The sequence below is a fragment of the Schistocerca gregaria genome, chromosome 2 (genome assembly GCF_023897955.1).
Source record: "Schistocerca gregaria isolate iqSchGreg1 chromosome 2, iqSchGreg1.2, whole genome shotgun sequence".
Taxonomy (NCBI): domain Eukaryota; kingdom Metazoa; phylum Arthropoda; class Insecta; order Orthoptera; family Acrididae; genus Schistocerca; species Schistocerca gregaria.
The window spans coordinates 1,032,354,976-1,032,376,619 of record NC_064921.1 but is presented as its reverse complement, the minus strand read 5'-3'; the positions used below and the strand labels follow the sequence as shown (position 1 = coordinate 1,032,376,619).

Here is a 21,644-nt window from a genome sequence, read left to right as displayed (position 1 = left end):
CTAAGAGTACAGCACAATGAAAAGAAATAATAACCAAAATACCAAGCTACATAATTACAAAGTAGCGTTACTCCCAACAAGATACAACTGTCTACGGAAGACTACGGCGAGTGTCTTCTGGGCTAGGCCCATCATTGGTATTGGCCGGAGCTGTTGTAGCCATAGGTATACAATGCTGGGTCTGACTCTGCTGACGTGCTTATTACACAGATTATAGGGAGTGCTACACGTATTCACATTAGTTCCAAATGCTGGATCTCTGTCATACGGCTTTGCACAAAGTAGAGTCATGTATATGTGGAATGTCTGTTGACGTATACCTCCACTGGCGATGTTCGGATCTGAGCTCTCGAAGGAGGTCAGCAGCCCATCTTTCTCGTCTGTTCTGCGGGCCCTCTAACTGATAAGGAGCCGCTACGACATAAGGATTGATCGTCACGAAGCACACGTAGTTAAAGAATTCTACTACCTAGGCAGCAAAATAACCAATGACAGAAGGAGCATGGACATCAAAAGCAGACTATCACTAGGATAAGTGGCATTTCTGACCAAGAAAAATCTGCTAGCATCAGACATAGGTCCTAATTTGAGGAACAAGTTTTTGAGAATGCACGTCTGGGGCACAGAATTGTGCGGTAGTGAAACATGGACGGTGGTAAAACTGGAGCAGAAGAGAATCGAAGCATTCGGGATATGGTGTTCCAGACAAATTATGTGGACTGATTGTTGTTGCTGTGGTCTTCAGTTCTGAGACTGGTTTGATGCACCTCTCCATGCTACTCTATCCTGTGCAAGCTTCTTCATCTCCCAGTACTTACTGCAACCTACATCTTTCTGAATGTGCTTAGTGTATTCATCTCTTGGTCTCCCTCTACGATTTTTACCCTCCACGCTGCCCTCCAATACTAAATTGATGATCCCTTGATGCCTCAGAGCATGTCCTACCAACCGATCCCTTTTTCTAGTCAAGTGCCACAAACTTCTCTTCTCCCGAACCCTATTCAGTACCTCCTCATTAGTTATGTGATCTACCCATCTAATCTTCAGCATTCTTCTGTAGCACCACATCTCAAAAGCTTCTATTCTCTTCTTGTCCAAACTATTTATCGCCCATGTTTCACTTCCATACATGGCTACACTCCATACAAATACTTTCAGAAACGACTTCCTGATACATAAATCTATACTCGATGTTAACAAATTTCTCTTCTTCAAAAATGCCTTTCTTGCCATTGCCAGTCTACATTTTATACCCTCTCTACTGCGACCATCAGCAGTTATTTTTCTCCCCAAGTAGCAAAACTCCTTTACTACTTTAAGTGTCTCATTTCCTAATCTAATTCCCTGAGCATCACGCGACTTAATTAGACTACATTCCACTATCTTCGTTTTGTTTTTGTTGACGTTCATCTTATACCCTCCTTTCAAGACACTATCCATTCCGTTCAACTGCTCTTCCAAGTCCGTTGCTGTCTCTGACAGAATTACAATGCCATCGGCGAACCTCAAAGTTTTTATTTCTTCTCCCTGGATTTTAATACCTACTCCAGATTTTTCATTTGTTTCCTTTACTGCTTGCTCAATATACAGATTGAGTAACATCGGGGAGAGGCTACAACCCTGTCTCACTCCCTTCCCGACCACTGCTTCCCTTTCATGTCCTTCGACTCTTATAACTGCCATCTGGTTTCTTCACAAATTGTAAATAGCCTTTCGCTCCCTGTATTTTACCCCTGCCACCATTAGAATTTGAAAGAGGGTATTCTAGTCAATATTGTCAAAAGCTTTCTCTAAGTCTACGAATGCTAGAGACGTAGGTTTGCCTTTTCTTAATCTTTCTTCTAAGATAAGTGGTAAGGTCAGTATTGCCTCACGTGTTCCAGTATTTCTACGGAATCCAAACTGATCATCCCCGAGGTCAGCTTCTACAGATAAGGTAAGGAATGAGAAGGTTCTGCGCCGAATTGGAGAGGAAAGAAATATGTCGGAAACACTGACAAAGGAATATGTGGGAAACACTGACAAGGACAAGGGACAGGATGATAGGACATCTGTTAAGACATCAGAGAAAGAACTGCATGATACTAGAGGGATGTGCAGAGGGCAAAAACTGCAGAGGAAGACAGAGATACATCCAGAAAACTATTCAGGACGTAGGTTGCAAGTGTTACTGGTATTCGTGGCATCCCGCGTCCAATCAGTCGGACGACTGACGAGCTGATGACAACAAGAATGTGGTTGATCGTTAATGGTGAAACGTCGCGCGGCTGGCGCCTATACTTTTGTCCGGCTAGTGCCATCTCCGCTTTCGATTTTCCTTTGGCCGGCTGTGGGTCAGTTGTTCATTGCGGGTCCGACAGCGTCGACGCAGTGGGCACTGTGTGGTCTGTCAGTCGTGAGGGACTACGGGGTAGGGAGGTAGGTCCTTACTTGGTGCGCATGCTCATTGTGGGTGTTACGAGTGGGGTGACCATTCTGTCACGACCCGAGGTGCTTTGTTTTGTGGTCACCACGCAGTCAACTTTGAGGAGAAGAGCTTGCCGGAGCGTCGCCTGGATTAACCGTCCACCTGATTATATGGCGTGTGTGTTTGGTTAAAGCAGGTGCTACTGTCTGCTTAGTTATATCCATTAATGGTGTATCAACGTCGTCTGCAGTGTGAGTTTGGTCCCAAGTGTGATTAGATTACATTAGATTTACTTTCATTCCAATTGATCCGTAGTGAGGGGGACCTCCAGTATGTAGAACATGTCACAAAACCAATAATGCATGACAAATATTTACAACTGAAACAAATAATCTAATGTACCTTCCAAGGTCCCAAGTAGAATTATCGTCATTTTTTTAAATATCGTCATGTTTTTAAATGACTACTATATGAAAGAATCATTTTACACAGACTAATATACTAAGATCGCATTAATGCAGTGAATTTAAAATTTAAAAAAATGTTCTTTTTATTTATAAAGTATAAACATATAATAGAAGTACTACAATACTTATTTACAATGAACACTTTACTGCACTGAAATGGTGCAGAACTTAGCTTGTACTTATACACACACACACACACACACACACACACACACACACACACACACAAATCATTTGCTTCTACTGAGAAATTCATCAGTGGAGTAGAAGGAGTTGGCCACCAATACATCCTTTAGAATTCTCTTAAACTGAACTTCATTGGTTGTTAAGCTATTTATGGCTGCTGGCAAGTTATTGAAAATGTGTGTTCCTGAATAACGCACACCTTTTTGTACGAGAGTAAGTGACTTTAAATACATGTGTAGATTATTCTTATTTCTAGTGCTGATTCAATGAATTGAGCCGTTGGTTTGAAAAAGTGATATATTTTAATGACAGATTTCATTAAGGAATGGCAAGTTAACTCACACATGCCATGACAAGGGGCGTTAGGCATTCCACCTCGGTTTCTTACTACTTGGTAAAGAATCAGCAGATATATGTAAGCAAACTGGTGAGCTGCTCATTATTTAGTGGCTGTATGTTTATGGCGGTGCTAACCGTGCATTCTAAATACATGTATGTACACATTAGTGACAGAAGACGATGCTGTCTCGAAAAATCAGATCATGATTCATGAAAATATATCTATGCTCGGCCTTTTTATTAAAATAAACGCAGCTTTTACTAATAACATGGTGTTATGATGTTTAAATGAATGCTTAAGCGACTGAGTTAAATACTTTTTTTTAACCGAGCATTTTTATTTTAAATGTTACGGTTTCTTTTCGGTATAGTATGAATATGCGAATGCAAGGGTGCTGCTGTAGTTGATTTACGTTTCAGTTACGTGGAGGCAGTGCATTTCGTCCCGTACGGTGGAGCGTGGCATCCAGGGTTGACGACTTGGCCGTTGCCAGCTTCGCTGTGATTCGTTAGACCGGCTCCATGTGGAGGCCCCCTTCCTCGGTGACATCTTTAAGTTGGGTATTGCTTTTCTCCTGGTCTCTGGCTCCATCAGGTCTTTAAGCTTGGTACCCCGTTTCTCCGCCACCCTGGCGAATGTACTTTGGGGTTGAAGTATGATTTTGAGCTTTTAATGTTGAGTGGCACTCTGTTATCAATGCCCGATCAGATTCATTAAGGCTCCGCTTGGTTCGCTGTCTGTTTTTTATCATTCATGATGTTATTATTTGTACCTTGTGTGTGAGCTGTAAGGGTTTAAGGTTTTATAAAGCAAGCAATCTTTAGATGCCAAGGGTCTCTTTTCTAACCGTTGATTATTTAATTAGTGTTTATCTGTGGTGGCACTTACTTGCTTATTCTTTAGTCAGAAGTTTGGGGACCGGCTGCCTTCAAAAATGGTTCAAATGGCTCTGAGCACTATGGGACTTAACTTCTAAGGTTATCAGTTCCCTAGAACTTAGAACTACTTAAACCTAACTAACCTAAGGACATTACACACACATTCATGCCAGAGGCAGGATTCGAACCTGCGACTGTAGCGGTCTCTCGGTTCCAGACTGTAGCGCCTAGAACCGCTCGGCCACCCTGGCCGGCCCGGCTGCCTTCAGTAGGGAGTGTTAAGATCTTTAGAAGTTACCTTTTATTCCTTGGGTTTAGTAATATTTACTAACGTTATTCCTTTGGTATGAATTGTTATTGCAAAGGGGAGTCATTGTAATACCTAGTCTTGCCGAGTTTAAATTTGGCAAGTTTTAGTTTCATTAAATGGTCGTACCAGGAACAACTTTAATTAATTCTTTATACTCTGGTTAAGTAAACGAACGTAGGGATTTGAGATAAGTTTTATTGTAATTCTGGTGAGGTTGCTAAACTTCAAGTTCTCTTGTTATATTAAATTGTGTAAGGTAAATAAAATTGTTTAACACAAGCTGTGTTTCTTTGATATTATTGCCCTACTCTTTTCTGTGTAATGCTAAGATGCAAATGCGCATCTCAGATGGTTTACTGTAAACTGTTTTCGGAGAAGACTGATGAAACCAAGAGGTCTTAAGGTGGTGCACATCCATCATTGACGCTGTACCCATTTTGAGGACAGATATAGAGGAAATAGGTTGCGATTGTTTAGAAAATAAGTCTCGTTTATACCTTTAAACTTAACATTTACCTCAAGGAACCTTGCTATTGGTAGGTAGTACCATTGTTACATTACTGAAGTCTGTCATGATGATTTGAAAGAATTTAAATAATTGTGAAGTAATAATAAAACAAGAAATTTTAAAACGCGGAGAAAAAATATCACTGTTGAAGTTTCCAGTAAATAATTTTCTTCCATATCACATACCAAATTGTTACAAATACTTAATATGCTATACACTAAAGCGCCAAAAAAACTGCTATAGGCATGAGTATTCAAATACAGAGATATTTAAACAGGCAGCATACGGCGCTGTGGTTGATAACACCTATTTAAATCAAGAAGTGTAAGCCGCATTTGTTAGATCGGTTACTGCTGCTACAATGGCACGTTATCAAGATTTAAGTGAGTGAGAACGTGGTGTTACGAGCGATGGGACACAGCATCTTCCAGGGAGAGACAAAGTGGGGATTTTCCCGAACGACCATTTCACGAGTGTACCGCGAATATCAGGAATCCGGTAAAACATCAAATCTCCGACATCGCCGCGTGGGGTAGCCGCGCGGTCTCAGGCGTCTTGTCACGACCAGGGCGGCTTGCCCCGTCGGAGGTTCGAGTCTTTCCTCGGGCATGGGTGTGTGTGTTGTCCTTAGCGTAAGTTAGCTTAAGTTAGATTAAGTAGTGCGTAAGCTTAGGGACCGATGGTCTCATCAGTTTGGTCCTATAAGACCTTACCACAAACTTCCAAAACTTCTCCGACATCCGAGATCCTGCAAGAACGGGACTAACAACGACTCAAGACAATCGTTCAACATGTCAGAAGTGCAACCCTTCCGTAACTTGCCCACTCGTGTACCCTTGATGACTGCACGACACAAAGCTTTACGTCTCACCTGGGCCCCGTCAACACCGACATTGGACTGTTGATGACTGGAAAAATGTTGCCTGGTCGGACGAGTCTTGCTTCAGATTGTATCGAGCAGACGGGCGTATAGCGTATGGAGACAATCTCATGAATGCATGGAATTTGCATGTCAACAGAGTACTGCTCAAGCTGGTGGAGGCTCTGTAATGGTGTGAGGCGTATGCTGTTGGAATGATATGAACCCCTGATACGTCTAGATACGAATACCTCTAGATACGACTCTGACAGGTGAGACATACTTTAACATCCTGTCTGATCACCAGCATCCATTCCTGTCCATTGTCCATTCCGACGGACTGGGGCAATTTCAGCAGGACAATGTGACACCCCACACGTCCAGAATTGCTCAGAGTGGCTCCAGGAACACTCTTATGAGTTCAAACACTTTCACTGGCCACCAAAATATCCAGACATGAACATTATTGACGATATCTGGAATTCCTGGCAACGTGCTGTTCAGAAGTGATATCGATCCCTTCGTAATCTTGCGGATTTATGGACAGCCCTGTAGGATTCCTGGCGTCAATTCCTTCCAGCACTACTTCAGAGATTGGTCGAGTCCACGCCACGTCGCGTTGCGGTACTTCTGCGTGTTCGTGTGGGCCCTACGATATATATATATATATATATATATATATCTCTGTTTTTCCCTCTTATATATAAGAGGAAAGGAGAGAGAGAGAGAGAGAGAGAGAGAGAGAGAGAGAGAGAGAGATTTGTTTTTGAAAATCATTCAATGCTGAATATATCCATACTTAAACGTATTTTTAAAGGAATATTTTCGTTTTAGATTTGATTTGCAGATATGTACTGCCTTTTGACACTAAAGTAAAGTCGTTTGCATTGCAATGTGCTGCTTTCAGTCATACGTATGCCTGAAATGAGTTTTATGTGGATTAATGTGGACTGTGAAGAACTGCATTTAGTGGATATGTTCGATATTGCATGCACCTACTCATATCCTCGTGTGAGCTTGCTATGAAATTTTCTTCATGACTCAGTATTTGATTTTTTTCTGGGACTCGCGGTACAGTTTGAGTGCGATACCGCTCCAAAGTTGGCCCCTAGGCCGGTGGTGTCTTTCCACTGCGGCAGAGAACGCGCGGAGGATCAGAGCAGAAAAGAACAGCGCTGTTCTCGAGCGGCAAGCGCGACAATAGCATGTGACAGCGGACCGGCCGCAATTAGAGGCCAGCGCATCAGCGGAGCCTCAGTGGCTCGGGTGCGGCGCCTGTTACACGGAGGGCGTGCCTGTTAAGGAGAAGTTGTTACCTGTGGGCCGAGTACCGGAACGTGTGTATTGGGTAGGAATCACTGTTGGCGGCTGACACGCCCGATAGTGGTGTTGTATGCAAGGTGCGTGGACCGACAGGTATTACCTTACTCTCCGGAGCTACGTCGGGAGCAGCGTAACGGCGTTATCTTGATGCGTAGGCCCCGGACACGAGTCGCGGTTGTTTGCTGGCAACTTGCGGTAGCAGCTCCGTATACTCGTAGAACAGAGCGGCCTCTGTTAGCTTGGGGTCCAGAGTCTGTTGGGGAGTATGGAATCGTACGCCTCTGGAGCTGAGTGGTAGCTGGCGGCTGTCGACACACAGAGGGTGGCGCCAAACCAGGAAGAATGTGCTGGATGGCGTTTTGTTAATCACCAGGGAGACTGCCTCTGGAGCTTACGGAAATGACTGCGAACAGTACTGTGTGACGTGTACGAGCTATTTCATTTCTAATCGGACGAAAAATGAGAAAACTGACTTCACATTTATTAAAATCATTAATACCCTGAGGTGACAAAAGTCGTGAAATACCTCCTAATACCGTTTAGGACTTCCTTTGGTCGCCCTAGGGCAGCAACTGGACATGGAATAAGCTTACCAAGTTGGTGGAAGTAATCTTGAACGTCCTGCCTCTACAGTCGTCCATAATTGACCTCATGATTCTGTCTCATAAATGTTCAACGTGATACATGTCGAACTGGGTAATAAAATGATTCACTTGAATTGTCCACAATGTTCTTCCAAACGGAAACAATTGTGGGCCTGTGCCATGGCGCATTGTCATCCATAAAATTTCCATCGTTGTTTGGGAACATGAAGACCATGAACGGCAGCAATTGGCCTCCGAGTAGCCCAACATAACCATTTATAGTCAATGACCGGTTCACCTGGACCATGTTAACATAGCCGTCATTATTTTGGAGCCACCACCAGCTTTCACAATGCTTTGTGACAACTTGGGACCACGGCTTCCTGTGGTCCGTCCTTTTACACAAGGAATCACCTGAGTACAAATCACAGGTCCGCCAATGGACTGTCTCTTTCTACCTTGTGTACGCAATGCTACCTGCTATCTGCATATGTGCGTATTGCTGTCCCATGACTTTTGCCGACTCGGTGTAATTTCTACATGTGTCAGTTACTGTAAAAGCAAACAAATTACAACAAGCTCTCTCTTAATTACTTGCTAGTTTTTCCTACGTTTCCCATCGCAACTATTTGGCAGCCATGTAACTCAAGAATCTTATATCGGAATTGAGTGAACTGTGATTCATTTTGAAGCTGAATATCTGTTCCTAATGGCGGAGTATAACAATGGCGTAACGATAATAACATAATTTCTAAAAACCATTTATTCATATACTACGAAAGAAACCATTTTCATAAAGATTATACCTACAAAGAGTTGAACCTGGGTTTATCACACACTGGGATAAGTTTTAAGATTTGTGGAACTCCTTGACTGAAACATGGAAAGAAATATTGAATAAAAATATTTAGTCTCACTCTGAGCTTATGTTGTGACAGGCTGCCGTGGAACGTAAGCAGCAGGAAATCTACAACGGCCTCATCATAACTAGTGAGTTTTGCCATTGTTTCTGTTTACTTTTTTTGTTTTGTACGGTACTCCATTGAAGGTACCATAATGAAGTTTAATAACACTGTTTTTAAATCAAATGCTGAAAAATGCCATAATATACATTCCATTTAAAAAGGTGTTTTTCAAAACAAAAAATATGAAAAATGATGAAAATTAACACGCAATTTATTTTTTTCTGAATCTAATGCTTGCGTATCACCTTCAACTACACGATATTACTTTCATTTTGGCATTCATATAAGAATTTTATTTTCGATATTTTCTGAGCTGCTGGTCTCAGAATGTGCTATTTTATTAAATTACAGTAGCTTTGGGCCTTTTAAAAACCGAGAGGCACTGGTTTATCACAGTTTACCGTCTGCTTTAGATTATAGCAAACCGAACACCCACAAAAAATGCGAGATTTTCTGTTGTCCATAATGAAATGAAACTGCGCGTGGGATTACACAGGGAAGCTTTCGAGTACTGCAATGTGCAAGCAGCAATCTTTGATTCTGGTAATGAATTTCGTTCCTTCCCACGGTATATTGATTTTTTTGTGTGTTTGTTAATTGTTCACTGTCTCTATAGGCAACTGCAGATGCACTGTTGTTCGCGCAGTGACCTTACCTAACTTGTTCAGTCTCGTTGTTTCTGTTTGTTGGAAGACTTACGGCAGATTATTTTTTATAACGAAAAAATATTTTTCTTACATGCTTAAGTTCTCAGTCTGGTATCACGATACTTTTCTGGTTTGAGTTTTAGCTGCGGTAAGGTGTTATCAGTTTTTTTCGATCTTATGTTACTGATATCGTCGAATAACACGCGTGTATGCAACGAAGGTTTTCAAATAATGTTATATTTTCTTTTAATGTAGCGTGGCGGTGCTCCCAGTTGTTTATGTTGGATTTATTTTGTGTAGCTTAAGTTTTACATGTAATATTTTTTTATGTCTCTTAGGTTAAGGTTAACTTGCAAATTATTCTCTGAGTTTTTCAAGTATTACTGAGTTACAACTCCTTATGTATTATGAGACTTGTAACAAACGTGCAGAATATTTTAGTTCTACTGTTAGTGAACTATTCGTAAAGCTCTTTCCAGCACCCAATATCTTTGTACTAGTGTTTTAGAATTATTGTAATTCATTCTAAGCTAACGAAGTTTTGTTTATATCACCATGCTCTTGTAAATTAAGTATATTGGAGAAATTCAGTTAAAATTTTAGTGATTATTTGTTATAGTAGCATTGTTAATAAATGTTAATAATGTTAAATTCCATGGAAAGAGTTTCTCAGTTCAACTATTTTGGCGAAACCATTAAGGATACTAATCTGGATATGATAACAGCCTTCAGACTTAACAGAAGCAATGATAACAGCACTCAGACGTACAGAAGTTACTTATAAGAATAAATGAATCTCAAGTAACACTCAACTGAGACACAGCAACACACTCTTCAACCTAGGATTTGTCTATGAGGTTGAAATAATCTTTAACAGAAACAGAGACATTGAAGGTAACTAGATAAGAGAACACAAAGTTATCAGGAAAGTTAGATTGAAGAAGAAAAATTCCCAAAGAATACATCAAGTGTGATTACCTAGATTGGTTATGGAATATGATGAAAGACGTGTAACGAAGCAGGGTTACCCACTGCTATCCTGTTTTGGTTTTACACTCCTTCAGTAACTTAGTTAAGCAATGAACCTTTTTTTTTTCATTTGCACTACTCAGATTCCGACTACAGATTCTGTGGCCTTCAGGCTCATAGCACAGAATTCAGAAATAGTTTAAATAAAATTCCCCTAGTAAAATCTGTTATTGCAGTACATTTTAATGTCTATTCTGAAAGTAAGGAGCTAATTACTTTCATTGGAAATGCATCCTCTTAAAAGTTACGAACAATGACGTATATTGTGCAATAGATATTAAGTAAAATTCGAGTGAGCTAATAGATCGAATTCAGCTACAAGATTGCATCCAAGAGAAAGCATACATTTTACTGATTCCAGCAAAGTGTTTAAATTAACCTAAAGTCTATTAGTTAAATAGATATTAAGACTTGAAATCTGCAGCCTGTATGACTTTCAGTGCCAATTGTGACCAAACTACTGAATAATTCCGAGATCTGTTTTGATACCTTTGCTACCTATATTTTGCTACGTAAAATGACTCCAGTCTCAACTTTGTAAGTGCATTAATTAAGAATTAAGTAAATTTGAATCAGTAAAAATTATTGTTCAAGAGCGCTGCCATAGTTATAAGTCGGGAATTCCCACTGCGCATGCATAAGCTAGTTCTGCGTATTTAAATTGATACAACTCACTCATGTTGTTTAAGTAATAAAACGCAATAGTTAACTCCAAACCAATTAGAAACGATCATTTTAACCCTGGGAAATTATAAACTATAATATATTAACGAAAATAGTCAAATATCCAAGCACTCGTCTATATAAGATCCGAGCTGGTGCAGTTCTCAGTTAGTTCTCAGTCATATTCTCATGGAGCAAAAGTGCGGCAAGTCGGTGCCGGAATGTGATGTGATAATACTTGAAACAGAAGCTTAACTTTTCCGGGCGGTACCAAAAAAGTGTAATTGTATTCAGCTTTGAACATTTAACGCGTATTGTGAACATTGTTGAACACTGGAAGTTTTTGACCTACCTAATGTGACGACTATTAAGTGTAAGAGACCTGGTGAATGAATATTGGGTGTGTGAGTGATAACAAATAAATCGCACTGTGGTTCTCATAAGAGTTCAGCAGTGAATACGGTCTTGACTTTTGATTTTTGAAAACTTAATCTAGGATCCTGGCTTCTTAATTGCAGTGTGATTTGGGTGTGACGGACGCAGTTACCGAGAAGACAATATTGAATAAGCAAAGCAAGGTAGGCCAGGAACGCCGCACACTATTTGCTGGGTGACGAAATGTTTCACTACATCCGGTTGTGACGTGAGCCTTAAGTGGCACTAATACAAGGATTGGGCCCGGCGCGTTACAGACCTAGTAAAACAAAAACTGAAAAAATAAGACCTCAAGGAAGCACAAATACCACATCTATACAAATCTTAGACAAAAAATTCAGTACTGTATAGCTGTCAGAAAACCCAAGAAGTTTAGTAAATGCCCATTATTGCACATCGCGTGTCCCAGTGGGGTCCATACGTGAATCGTAATAACAGTGAAGTATACGAAGGGACGAACGCACAAAACTCATTACCATCAGAAGAATGAACACGGCGAGGTTCAAGGTCCAATGCTAGCAGACGACGCCACTGTGCACGCTGTTGAACAAATTCATAATTTGAGAAGTAAGACCAGTCAGTCGGTCATAGACGTCACTGATGATTCACATTTTGGGTTAGAAGCTGTTTTACACGCAGACACGTGGCGGGCACCCACCACGAGTAGACGATTTTGGCGAAAATTCTTTCGTGCGAAATAGGGCGTAAGGCAGCGGCAGACGCAAGGGAAACTGACAAGTAACTGCAGAAATCCTCTGGCAACAATGAACTCTGCAGCTGTCGCGACACTGACTTTAACCGTACCCACACCCCCACCCACCCACACACACACACCCACACCCACACACACACTCACACACACACACACACACACACATACATCACCGAACAGCAACGTTCAACTTGTTGCACCAGGACTTTCTCCCCTGTTTGCAACGTCCCTTCCTCTCCCCCCCCCCCCCCCCCCCCCCTCGCTGATAACTGCTGCAGCGTAAATCACGACGGCGGTCAGCCGAGCGATGACAAGCGCCGGCGGCAGTCCCACGGCATGGCCTGCCATCGTCCCCGCCCCACAGCGGCCGACTCGGTACATAGGACACCCCCCACCCCTCCCTCCCCTCTCTTTTTTATCCCCTTTCCTGTTATCTACAGAGCTATCTGGCGCGTACAAAGCGCGGCTAAAGCGCCACTTTTAGCGTCCAAAGCGTCGCCGACTCTCTTCCTTTCATCCCGGCCGGCGGGGGATCCCCTCGTTCGCAGGCGCGACGGTGGCGCCATTGTGTTTGCCGCGGAAATTGCGCGTGAGCGTCGCCGCAGGTTGTCGCGTTGCCTAGCCGCGCCGCACCGCTGATAACAGCCGCACACACTCACGGCCGGCCTCTGAGCCACCTGCTTTGCGGGTTGCCGCCGCCGCCTGCCCCACGGGCACCCATTTGGGAGTATCCAGGCGTGTGCGCCGCCACCGGGCTATCGCGGAATTTGTCAAAAAGTGCTAAAAGACATCAAAACTGGTCGGCGCTATTACTGATTCGGTTCTTTGAGTTCAGAAGTGGGTTTTGCAGCTTCATAACGGGATTCTGAAACCCTATTAACTTTTTCTGTGCTGCCTGAAATCAAAGCCGTTTCCAGTACGATGAACGAAGTACCGAAATAACATACAGTACACGTATTGTGAGTATGTAAACGATACACTGTACGCAGTTATTCGTGTAATCAATAATCTCATTACGCTTCAAGTCAATCTTGAGGATGAAATGCCGGTTGATAGTATACAAGATATATATCCACTTCCAACTGTCTCAGCAAGCTCTTGGAAAACACGAGTATAGAAAATATCTCAAGGAAATGGGACCCATATTCCAAAGAAGATACACTATCTAATCAAAAGGATCCGGTCACCCCTACGTAATGCGGAGATGACCACTAGATGTAAAGATACAGGGACCGCCCAGTATAAAAGGGGGTGGAGAGTACTGTGTTGTCAGTAGAGAAATATTAACAGCACAATGATATCTGTGACTTATAACTTATACTAATATAGGATATTCCCTAACTAATGCATCAGGGGTATTTCAGCGTTTCTAAAGCTGGCAGAGTTGCCGGTTGGTTGTGTGAGTCACCATGTGCATCAGGTGCAAAATGGTTCAAATGGCTCTGAGCACTATGGGACTCAACTTCTGAGGTCATCAGTCCCCTAGAACTTAGAACTACTTAAACCTAACTATTCTAAGGACATCACACACATCCATGCCCGAGACAGGGTTCGAACCTGCGACAGTAGCGATTGCACGGTTCGAGACTGTAGCGCCCAGAACCGCTCGGCCACCTCGGCCGGCTGTGCATCAGGAGGTCGACAGACAATGAGTGACCATAAGAGAACCTCTGGAGCTAGGCAGACGCCCGTGTACGAAGCTCTCGCTAAGATAAGTGATTAATATTGAAATAAGAGCTAATTTAGTTAATACTACATTTTAGAGTATTGTATATACTTCTATTCTAGGCTATCTATTGAAGGTTTCACTTTCATGACTGTGTTTAGATAGGAAAGGAAGTATTTCGTAAAAGGCCGGTAGTCGCTAGTTTTGTTTACGTTTTTTAGGTGTAAATTTCGAGCTGGTATAGATTTTCATTTTTGACTAAAGGTATCGCTTCAAAGTAAAAATTAATTCGTGTCGGTCATACAGCGCTAGGTAGTTAAAACTTTCGGAAGTAAACTTAAAAATTTGTTTACATTAGTGTTTATTTACGGGTCAGTAAGATACAGGTTACGAAACTACTGTGGTCTTGTGCCAACTTATTCTCTGCATTTGTTTTTGTCTTTCAAACCATGTGTGACAAATGTGGTGGTTGCCGTAGAAATTTGAAAGAGGGGGTGTTCTGTGTAGACAGTAAGTTATGGTTTCATTGGGGCGAATCTAGCGCCGAGGGAACGAGAATAGAAAATGAGGCTCTTTCATTGCAGTCTAAGTTAAGTAGAAAGGACAGAAAAATCGCTGAACAGAAGGTAAAAATTTGTACCCTTAAGGCTGAATCAGAAAACGCGAACTTGGAATTATGCAGGTTAAGAGAGGAAAAACAGACTGGGGACTGCGAAAATGCAGCAAGCAAAGGGCGAAATAGGGAAACACTTGAAAAAAATTCAGAAATTCATTTAGTAAATCAGTTTGGCTTGCTATCTGAAGTGGAGGAAGGGCCTCATCCAGGTGTAGTTGAAAGTCAGTTGAAGCAGAATATTAGCTTCAAGAAAAAATACAGGTCGGGATCAAACCAGAATAGGAAAAGAAGAATTCTGCTTATAGGCAACAGCCATGGGAGGGTGTAGGCCAACAGCTTCAGGAGAAATTAGGTGCAGGGTAACAGGTCACAAGTTTTGTGAAACCAAGTGCTCGCCTTAGGTCAGCTATGCAGAGACTTTGAGAAGGAAGACCAGGTAATTATAGTTGGGGGAGCAAGAAACAGCCTGGCTATGTATCCAAGATACATTATTCGGAGTGATCTGTATAGAAGCAGAAACTGAGCACACAAATGTGGGGTTTGTAGAGGTCTTTCAGCGCCACTGCTGTAAGGAATGTTAACACTGAGCTGAACAGGATGCTCCAGACAACGGCAGAATCTCACATAAGTGTTGTTCCAGTAAATTCTATTGATAGGTGGGGATACACTACAAATGGCCTTCACCTGAATAGGATGGGGAAAAATAAGTTAGCTTTTCTATTAGCAGAAACTGTAAGGGGGTCAACAGTCACACATGGGGTGATCTGTGTGGTTAATGGATCCAGGGGGACAGGTTTTTTAGGTTAAAGCCAAAGTCCAGACAGATGACAATCAAGATAAATAGAATAAAAGACACTTCATGTACAGTAAATAGGTGTAAAGCTACGGGTAGTATTAACTTACTTCATCAAAATATCAGGGGAATAAAAAATAAAGTACATGAGCTATTGGTGTGTTTAGATGATCTTAAAAATAAGAGTGAGATCGATATACTATCTCTGTCTGCACACCATGTAACTGTGGGCATGGATAGTGTCAGTATAATTGTGTATAATTTAGCATCTTACACTTGTATATCTAGGATGGATAAAGGAGGAGTTGCCATTTTCGTAAAACAAGGGTGTAAATGCAAAACTATATAAATAAGCAAATTTTGTGTTCATCAGCACTTTGAGGTTTGTGCATGTGAACTTCAGCTAGATAATGTAGTACTGATATTAGCAACAGCGTAAAGGTCCCCATTAGGAAACTAAGAGTAATTTATAAAAAACTTTGACTCCATATTAAGCTGTCTGTCAGGCAAAAAGAAGAAGTTATCAATCTATGGTGATTTCAATGTAAACTTTCTAAATAATTCTGAGAGGAAAAGTGAACTAGAAGTGTTACTAACAACATAGAATCAGTGATCAATTTCCCTACACGTATAGCTTAAGACAGTAGCACGCTAATAGAAAATGTATTTGTACAGAAAGAGGATGTAAAACGAATACATGCTTTCCCTGTGGTAAATGGGTTGTCAGACCATGATGCAAAACTGATTAACTTACAAAACCTAACAGGGTGTACAGTTTGGAAACCATTAAGTAAAAGTGTGAGGTCGCTCAATGTAATATCTATAGAGCACATCAAAGAAAGCTTAAGAAATGTTAACTGGCGAGATGTATATAATGAGCCAAATCCTAAGATAAATACAACATATTTCTTGATAAATATCCCTCTTTGAACATCGTTTCCCAAAGAAAATTACTTAATGTAACACCACACAATTTTCAAAGAAACCTTGGATTACTAAAGGTACTAAAAAGTCTTCAGAAAGAAAAGAAAACTTCATGAAACAGTTAAGATCCAAAAGTAGTTTTGCACTATAAAAATTATTGTAACATACTGAGAAAAGTTGTAAGGAAATCAAGAAATATGTATGTTAGAGAAGAAATTAAGAACTCCAGCAATGAAATAAAATCAGTGTGGAACATTGTTAGAAGAGAGACAGGAAAAGTAACCACTGGGGTAGGTAGTATTACTATTAAGGAGAACGAGACCATCCTAACCAACAGTACACATGTAGCTAATTTATTTAATAACCATTTATTAAGTGCAGGAGAAAAAGTTGGTGAGAATTTTCTGTGACTTGTCCAAAGCATTTGATTGCGTGAACCATGACATTATGTTACAGAAATTACAGTTTTATGGTATAAATGGAACAGCATATGATTGGTTTAAGTCGTACCTACAGAACAGGAAGCAAAACGTTTCCTTAAATGGGTCAAGTGATTTAAATAAGTTTGCCACTTCATCTAACTGGTGTGAAATTACTTTAGGTGTTCCCCAGAGTTCAATCATGGGTCATCTTCTGTTCTTGATATATGTAAGCGACCTCCCTTCCTATCGGAAACTAGAAGCTGAACTGACAATGTTTGCTGATGAAACTAGCACCATTATTAATCCGATAAAAGAAACTCAAATTGAAAGTGATACAAATAACGTCTTTGGAAAAGTCATTAATTGGCTTTCTGCAATGAGTTTGCCCTAATTTTTGAAAAAAAAACACTACATCCATTTTATGCTGCAAAAAGTACAGTTCCTTTAATAAATATAACCCATGAACAGACGTTAGGAGACAGGTTATGTAACATTTTGCGTGGTGTCTGTTTTATATCGTGTCTCCCTACCACTTTCGCGCAACGACGCTCTGAGCGTGTTTTTTAGGGAATTGGCTAGTTTGAACCTGGGACCTGTTGCTGGTAAGGAGACGCCAGACCACACATGACATGTAGAATTCAGAAGAGTTCAGTGAGACTAGCGATGATATAACCAAATACTGAATGATCGCAGCGTCCGGTCCACTGCACTCCCTGGAAAAGAATCTTAATACTAACTAAATTTAGTGGAAGGGGTTAAAGGCTTTCCTATTTTTAGTCAGCTGGTAAAATAACGTCGAAAAAGCAGTTACGTTTACCATTGGAAATTTTATTCTACACACAAACCATTGTTTATAAATTGCACTATTGATAAAAGATGTTTTAATACAGGATGGTAAAAACCAACTGCGTTCAACAAAAATGTGAACGGAAATTACCTGTATGGGTTTCCAAGTTCTACAATGGATCGAAGGATGACCTATGCCATATCACATCTATAATCTAGGTTTAAATTAAATTTCACAAAAGAGAAAACTATCAAAATGGTCTACAGTGACCCTCAATTATCTTTAATTACTTATCTAACTTGTCATAAATTACAGTGGCTTATGTGGCTTATCAATAACTATATAACAGAATAATCATCGCGTTTCAGATTTTTATTTCATGTGGAAATGTGAACACCATGAGTTTTAATTGACGATCGACACTAGTATTACGCGAAAAGGGGGTGTAACAGATGAGACTTCTGCAGTTCTGAGTGAAGCTTTATGCGCTGTTATGCGGCATCGCGTGCGTTCATTACCTTGTCGGTGTTTTTCAGGGGGCGGCGGGCAGCGCAGCTCCACACACCTCGCCGTCTCGGAAGCAACTCTTTCTAACCTCTCTTTACTACAATTGACCGACGTTGGCTTAAAAAAAACTATCTGGCTGTGTTTTCATTTGACCAATCAGGGTCTCAGTGTTAACCTTTAGCTCCGCCTACAAAAATTCTGTCTATCCAATGAGAAACGTTATACTTTTCGTGGTGGGGCAATGTTTTTAAAGTTTGCAACGTAACAAAGACGCTAAAAAGTCTCACGCTAAAACTTGCAGCTGGTGTGGTCCTTTTAGCGTTATCGTAAGATCTATACTGTTCTTCTGGAGCGTTCTAGCTTTTAACATGGGCTGGGGTTGGTCCTAAAGGTTAGCTGGCAACGTGGGTGTCCGTCCCTTATAGTAGAGCCTTCTAACTTAACACGGTTCTGCTCTCGGCTTCTGTTCTCGTTTCTCCCCTCGGAACTGCATCTGTCTCACGGTGGGAAGGTATGACATGCAATTAGGCAATCTTGTGTTAGTCTGTGGTATTCCGTTTGCTCACTCGTTACTCGTATTACTTTGGTTAATTTAATGTCACAATTTATTCGGAGCTATGTGACATACTACTGGATTTGCTTATCATGTTAGGGTTTTCATGGAAGGTGTTGGATTTGCCTGACACCTTACAGGTACAGCATTCTAAGTTTTTGGTTGTACACGTAGATGAGAATCTTAATTGGAAAAATCAGATTTTGGATCTTCTAAAGCGACTATTTTCAGAAACTTTTACAATCAGAATAATTGCCAATTTTGAAGATATAGAAATTAGTAAGCTAACATACTTTGCATACTTTCACTCTCTTATGTCATACAGAATAATAGTTTGGGGTAACTCAACATTTACACAAAAAATTTTCACTGCTCAAAAGAAAGTGGTTAGAATAACGTCTGGGGTTCATAGTCGCACATCTTGTAGGCATCTTTTTAAAAGATTGAGTTTGTTCTCAACAATATGGACTAGTTTAAAAAGAAGAGTGACAGTCATGATTATAACACCAGAAAAACAAAGACTCACACTATTCTTTACTCAGCCTATCTTTGGCAAAGAAAGGAGTAAAATACGCTGCTATAAAATTTTTTGACAAATTAGCAGATGAAATAAAATGTCAGACAGACAGCAGTAATAGCTTCAAAAATAAATTGATATCATATCTCCTTGACATCTCCTTATATACCATAGATGAATTCCCGAATAGGAATAAATAAATCTATGAATACAGTATATGCATTTTGTGCCATTTAAGGGAATGGGGTAAATAATAGAGACCTTAATATTCAACTTTATATTGTAGTATATTAAAAAAATCTAGTTTCATATGTGCATTTCTTGTGCACTTGACACGTTCCACATCATAACGGCTACCATACCGTGCGATTGGTCAGTGGAACACGCAACTAACTAACGGAGGTTCAGAAATCAACCTTCTATGAGATGTATGCATTACATTTCACAATATGGAGATTGTAGTCATTTGAGAAATGTTAAAAACAAACCATTACTTTGCACTCCGAACACGGAATGAGAAATGGCACGCCACAGTGATCGCAAAGGTTCGCGTCACCAAGATCGAAGGCCATGTACTTGGGAGCTACAACCGCGCAGTACGTTCAGATAGATATTGACGCTTAACGAAAGCATATAGGATCGTACTGGTGTAGCCGGGTGATGAGAACTCATGGCAACTGATAACATGCAATCGAATGAGAAACAGTCTGTCGTGGAGTTTATCATGAAACTAGGTATCCTTTAAAGCGCAGCTGCAGGTAGTGTGATAATATGTTTTATAGGCAAGGAAAAAGCAAACATCCAGAGGCTGTATTTGTCCGGTGGTTTCAGATAGTGTGAACTGTAATGTCACACACATTTCAGGAGGGATGGTTTTTAGGAGGTAGAGCACCTCAAACTTTCCATAGCACAATAAATAACTTTCCAGCCACTTAACACCCAGGTTAAAGGTCGGAGTAATTGTATATGAATGTATATGAATTGTATATGTATGTTAGGTGATATTGATACGACTTTTCTGGGGATCCTTTGACTTACATTTCCTCTTTGAACCCTGATTGACCCGAGATGAAATCAGCTTCCTTACTGAAGGATTGAATAAGTTTGTTTATCCCATCTAAAAACTTTGGGGGCGATTCCACAGTTTGTTGTGCATCGTCAAATTGTTTGAAATTTCGATATCTTACGTCTCTCAGTTCTTTAACGCTGTTTGAAGTTATGCCACCATCCACTGCTGTCCCTGAAGTCACTGTAATGTACGTCGTGCGCAATTTAATATGTATATCGTAGTAGGTGACTATCGTGCACATCCTGTGAATCCCATCGAGCATCCTCGAAACGCTAAAACACCTGTTTTTGTTACAATTGCGCCTTGGCCTCCCTAGAATGACAGCAGTTTTTGTTACGCACTAGTTCTTACGCATATTACTGCGGATTAATTCCAAATGTTTTCATGATTGTTTCAGTATCCCTTTCACATGGTAAGCACGTATCGTCATCATTGTACTCCTCATGTAGGTTGTCCGCACATTCGCGCATTTTAGGCATCACATGTTCCACTGACTCACCTCGTAGAAACGCTAATACTTCATCTGCCTCTTCTTTCCCACTCTGTGAAATTCCCTGGGTTCTTTTCTGGTGAAACTTCAACTTTGGCAACTGTTGTTGCAGCTACAATGAAATGTTTGCTTCATTTGACGGTTTCTTTGGTCTGTTTTGTATCACTAGAACTGTAGCACTGTTCTGATCTGATCGTCGACTAAGCAGTTCAACTACGCTCTTTAGCCTCTAGCTGTGCTCACCAGTAGATACCTGCAGCTCACTCCTTGCTGCCAGCAGCAGCCAGTACTGTGGTTGTGTGGTTGACGACACATGGGGCGTCGAATGAAGGGAACATCATTGGCCTTTTCCTCCATCTCACTCAAGGGGTTCGCTGCGAGAAGTGGACACGCGAAAGACAACCACACCTAAACATATACCAGACAGACCTCACGTATCTACGAACGGGGAGAGTCGAACACTGCGGAGGACGGGTGTAAAAAATAGCATGAAATCATTTGACAGGATCACTCGTGAGTTCCAAAATGCCACCGATCTGTCTGCAGTTACGCAACGATCCACTGCTTCCCTTGAAATCATCGTAATCTGTGTCGCGCGCCGTGTGATGTGCATAATGAAAAAGGTCACTATCATGCAAGTCCTGTAAATACTACGGAGCATCCTTGAAATGTTGCCCGCTTCTCGTGGTCGTGCGATAGCGTTCTCGCTTCCCACGCGCGGGTTCCCGGGTTCGATTCCCGGCGGGGTCAGGGATTTTCTCTGCCTCATGATGGCTGTGTGTTGTGTGATGTCCTTAGGTTAGTTAGGTTTAAGTAGTTCTAAGTTCTAGGGGACTGATGAGCATAGATGTTACGTCCCATAGTGCTCAGAGCCATTTGAACCACTTTTTTGAACCTTGAAATGTGCGAAAACCAGTTAATGTAACAAGTGCGTCTTGTCCTGCCATGAATACCAGTAGTAGGAGGCATCACTCCAGCGAAAATCGC

The 21,644-nt window shown here is 41.1% G+C and overlaps 1 non-coding gene across 1 annotated transcript; it reads right to left on the bottom strand.

The window, feature by feature from the left end:
- Positions 1 to 4,445: 4,445 nt before the first annotated feature.
- Trnap-ugg (transfer RNA proline (anticodon UGG)) lies at positions 4,446 to 4,529 on the bottom strand. Its single transcript has one exon. It is a non-coding gene; the product is annotated as a tRNA-Pro (tRNA).
- Between the last annotated feature and the right edge of the window lie 17,115 nt (positions 4,530 to 21,644).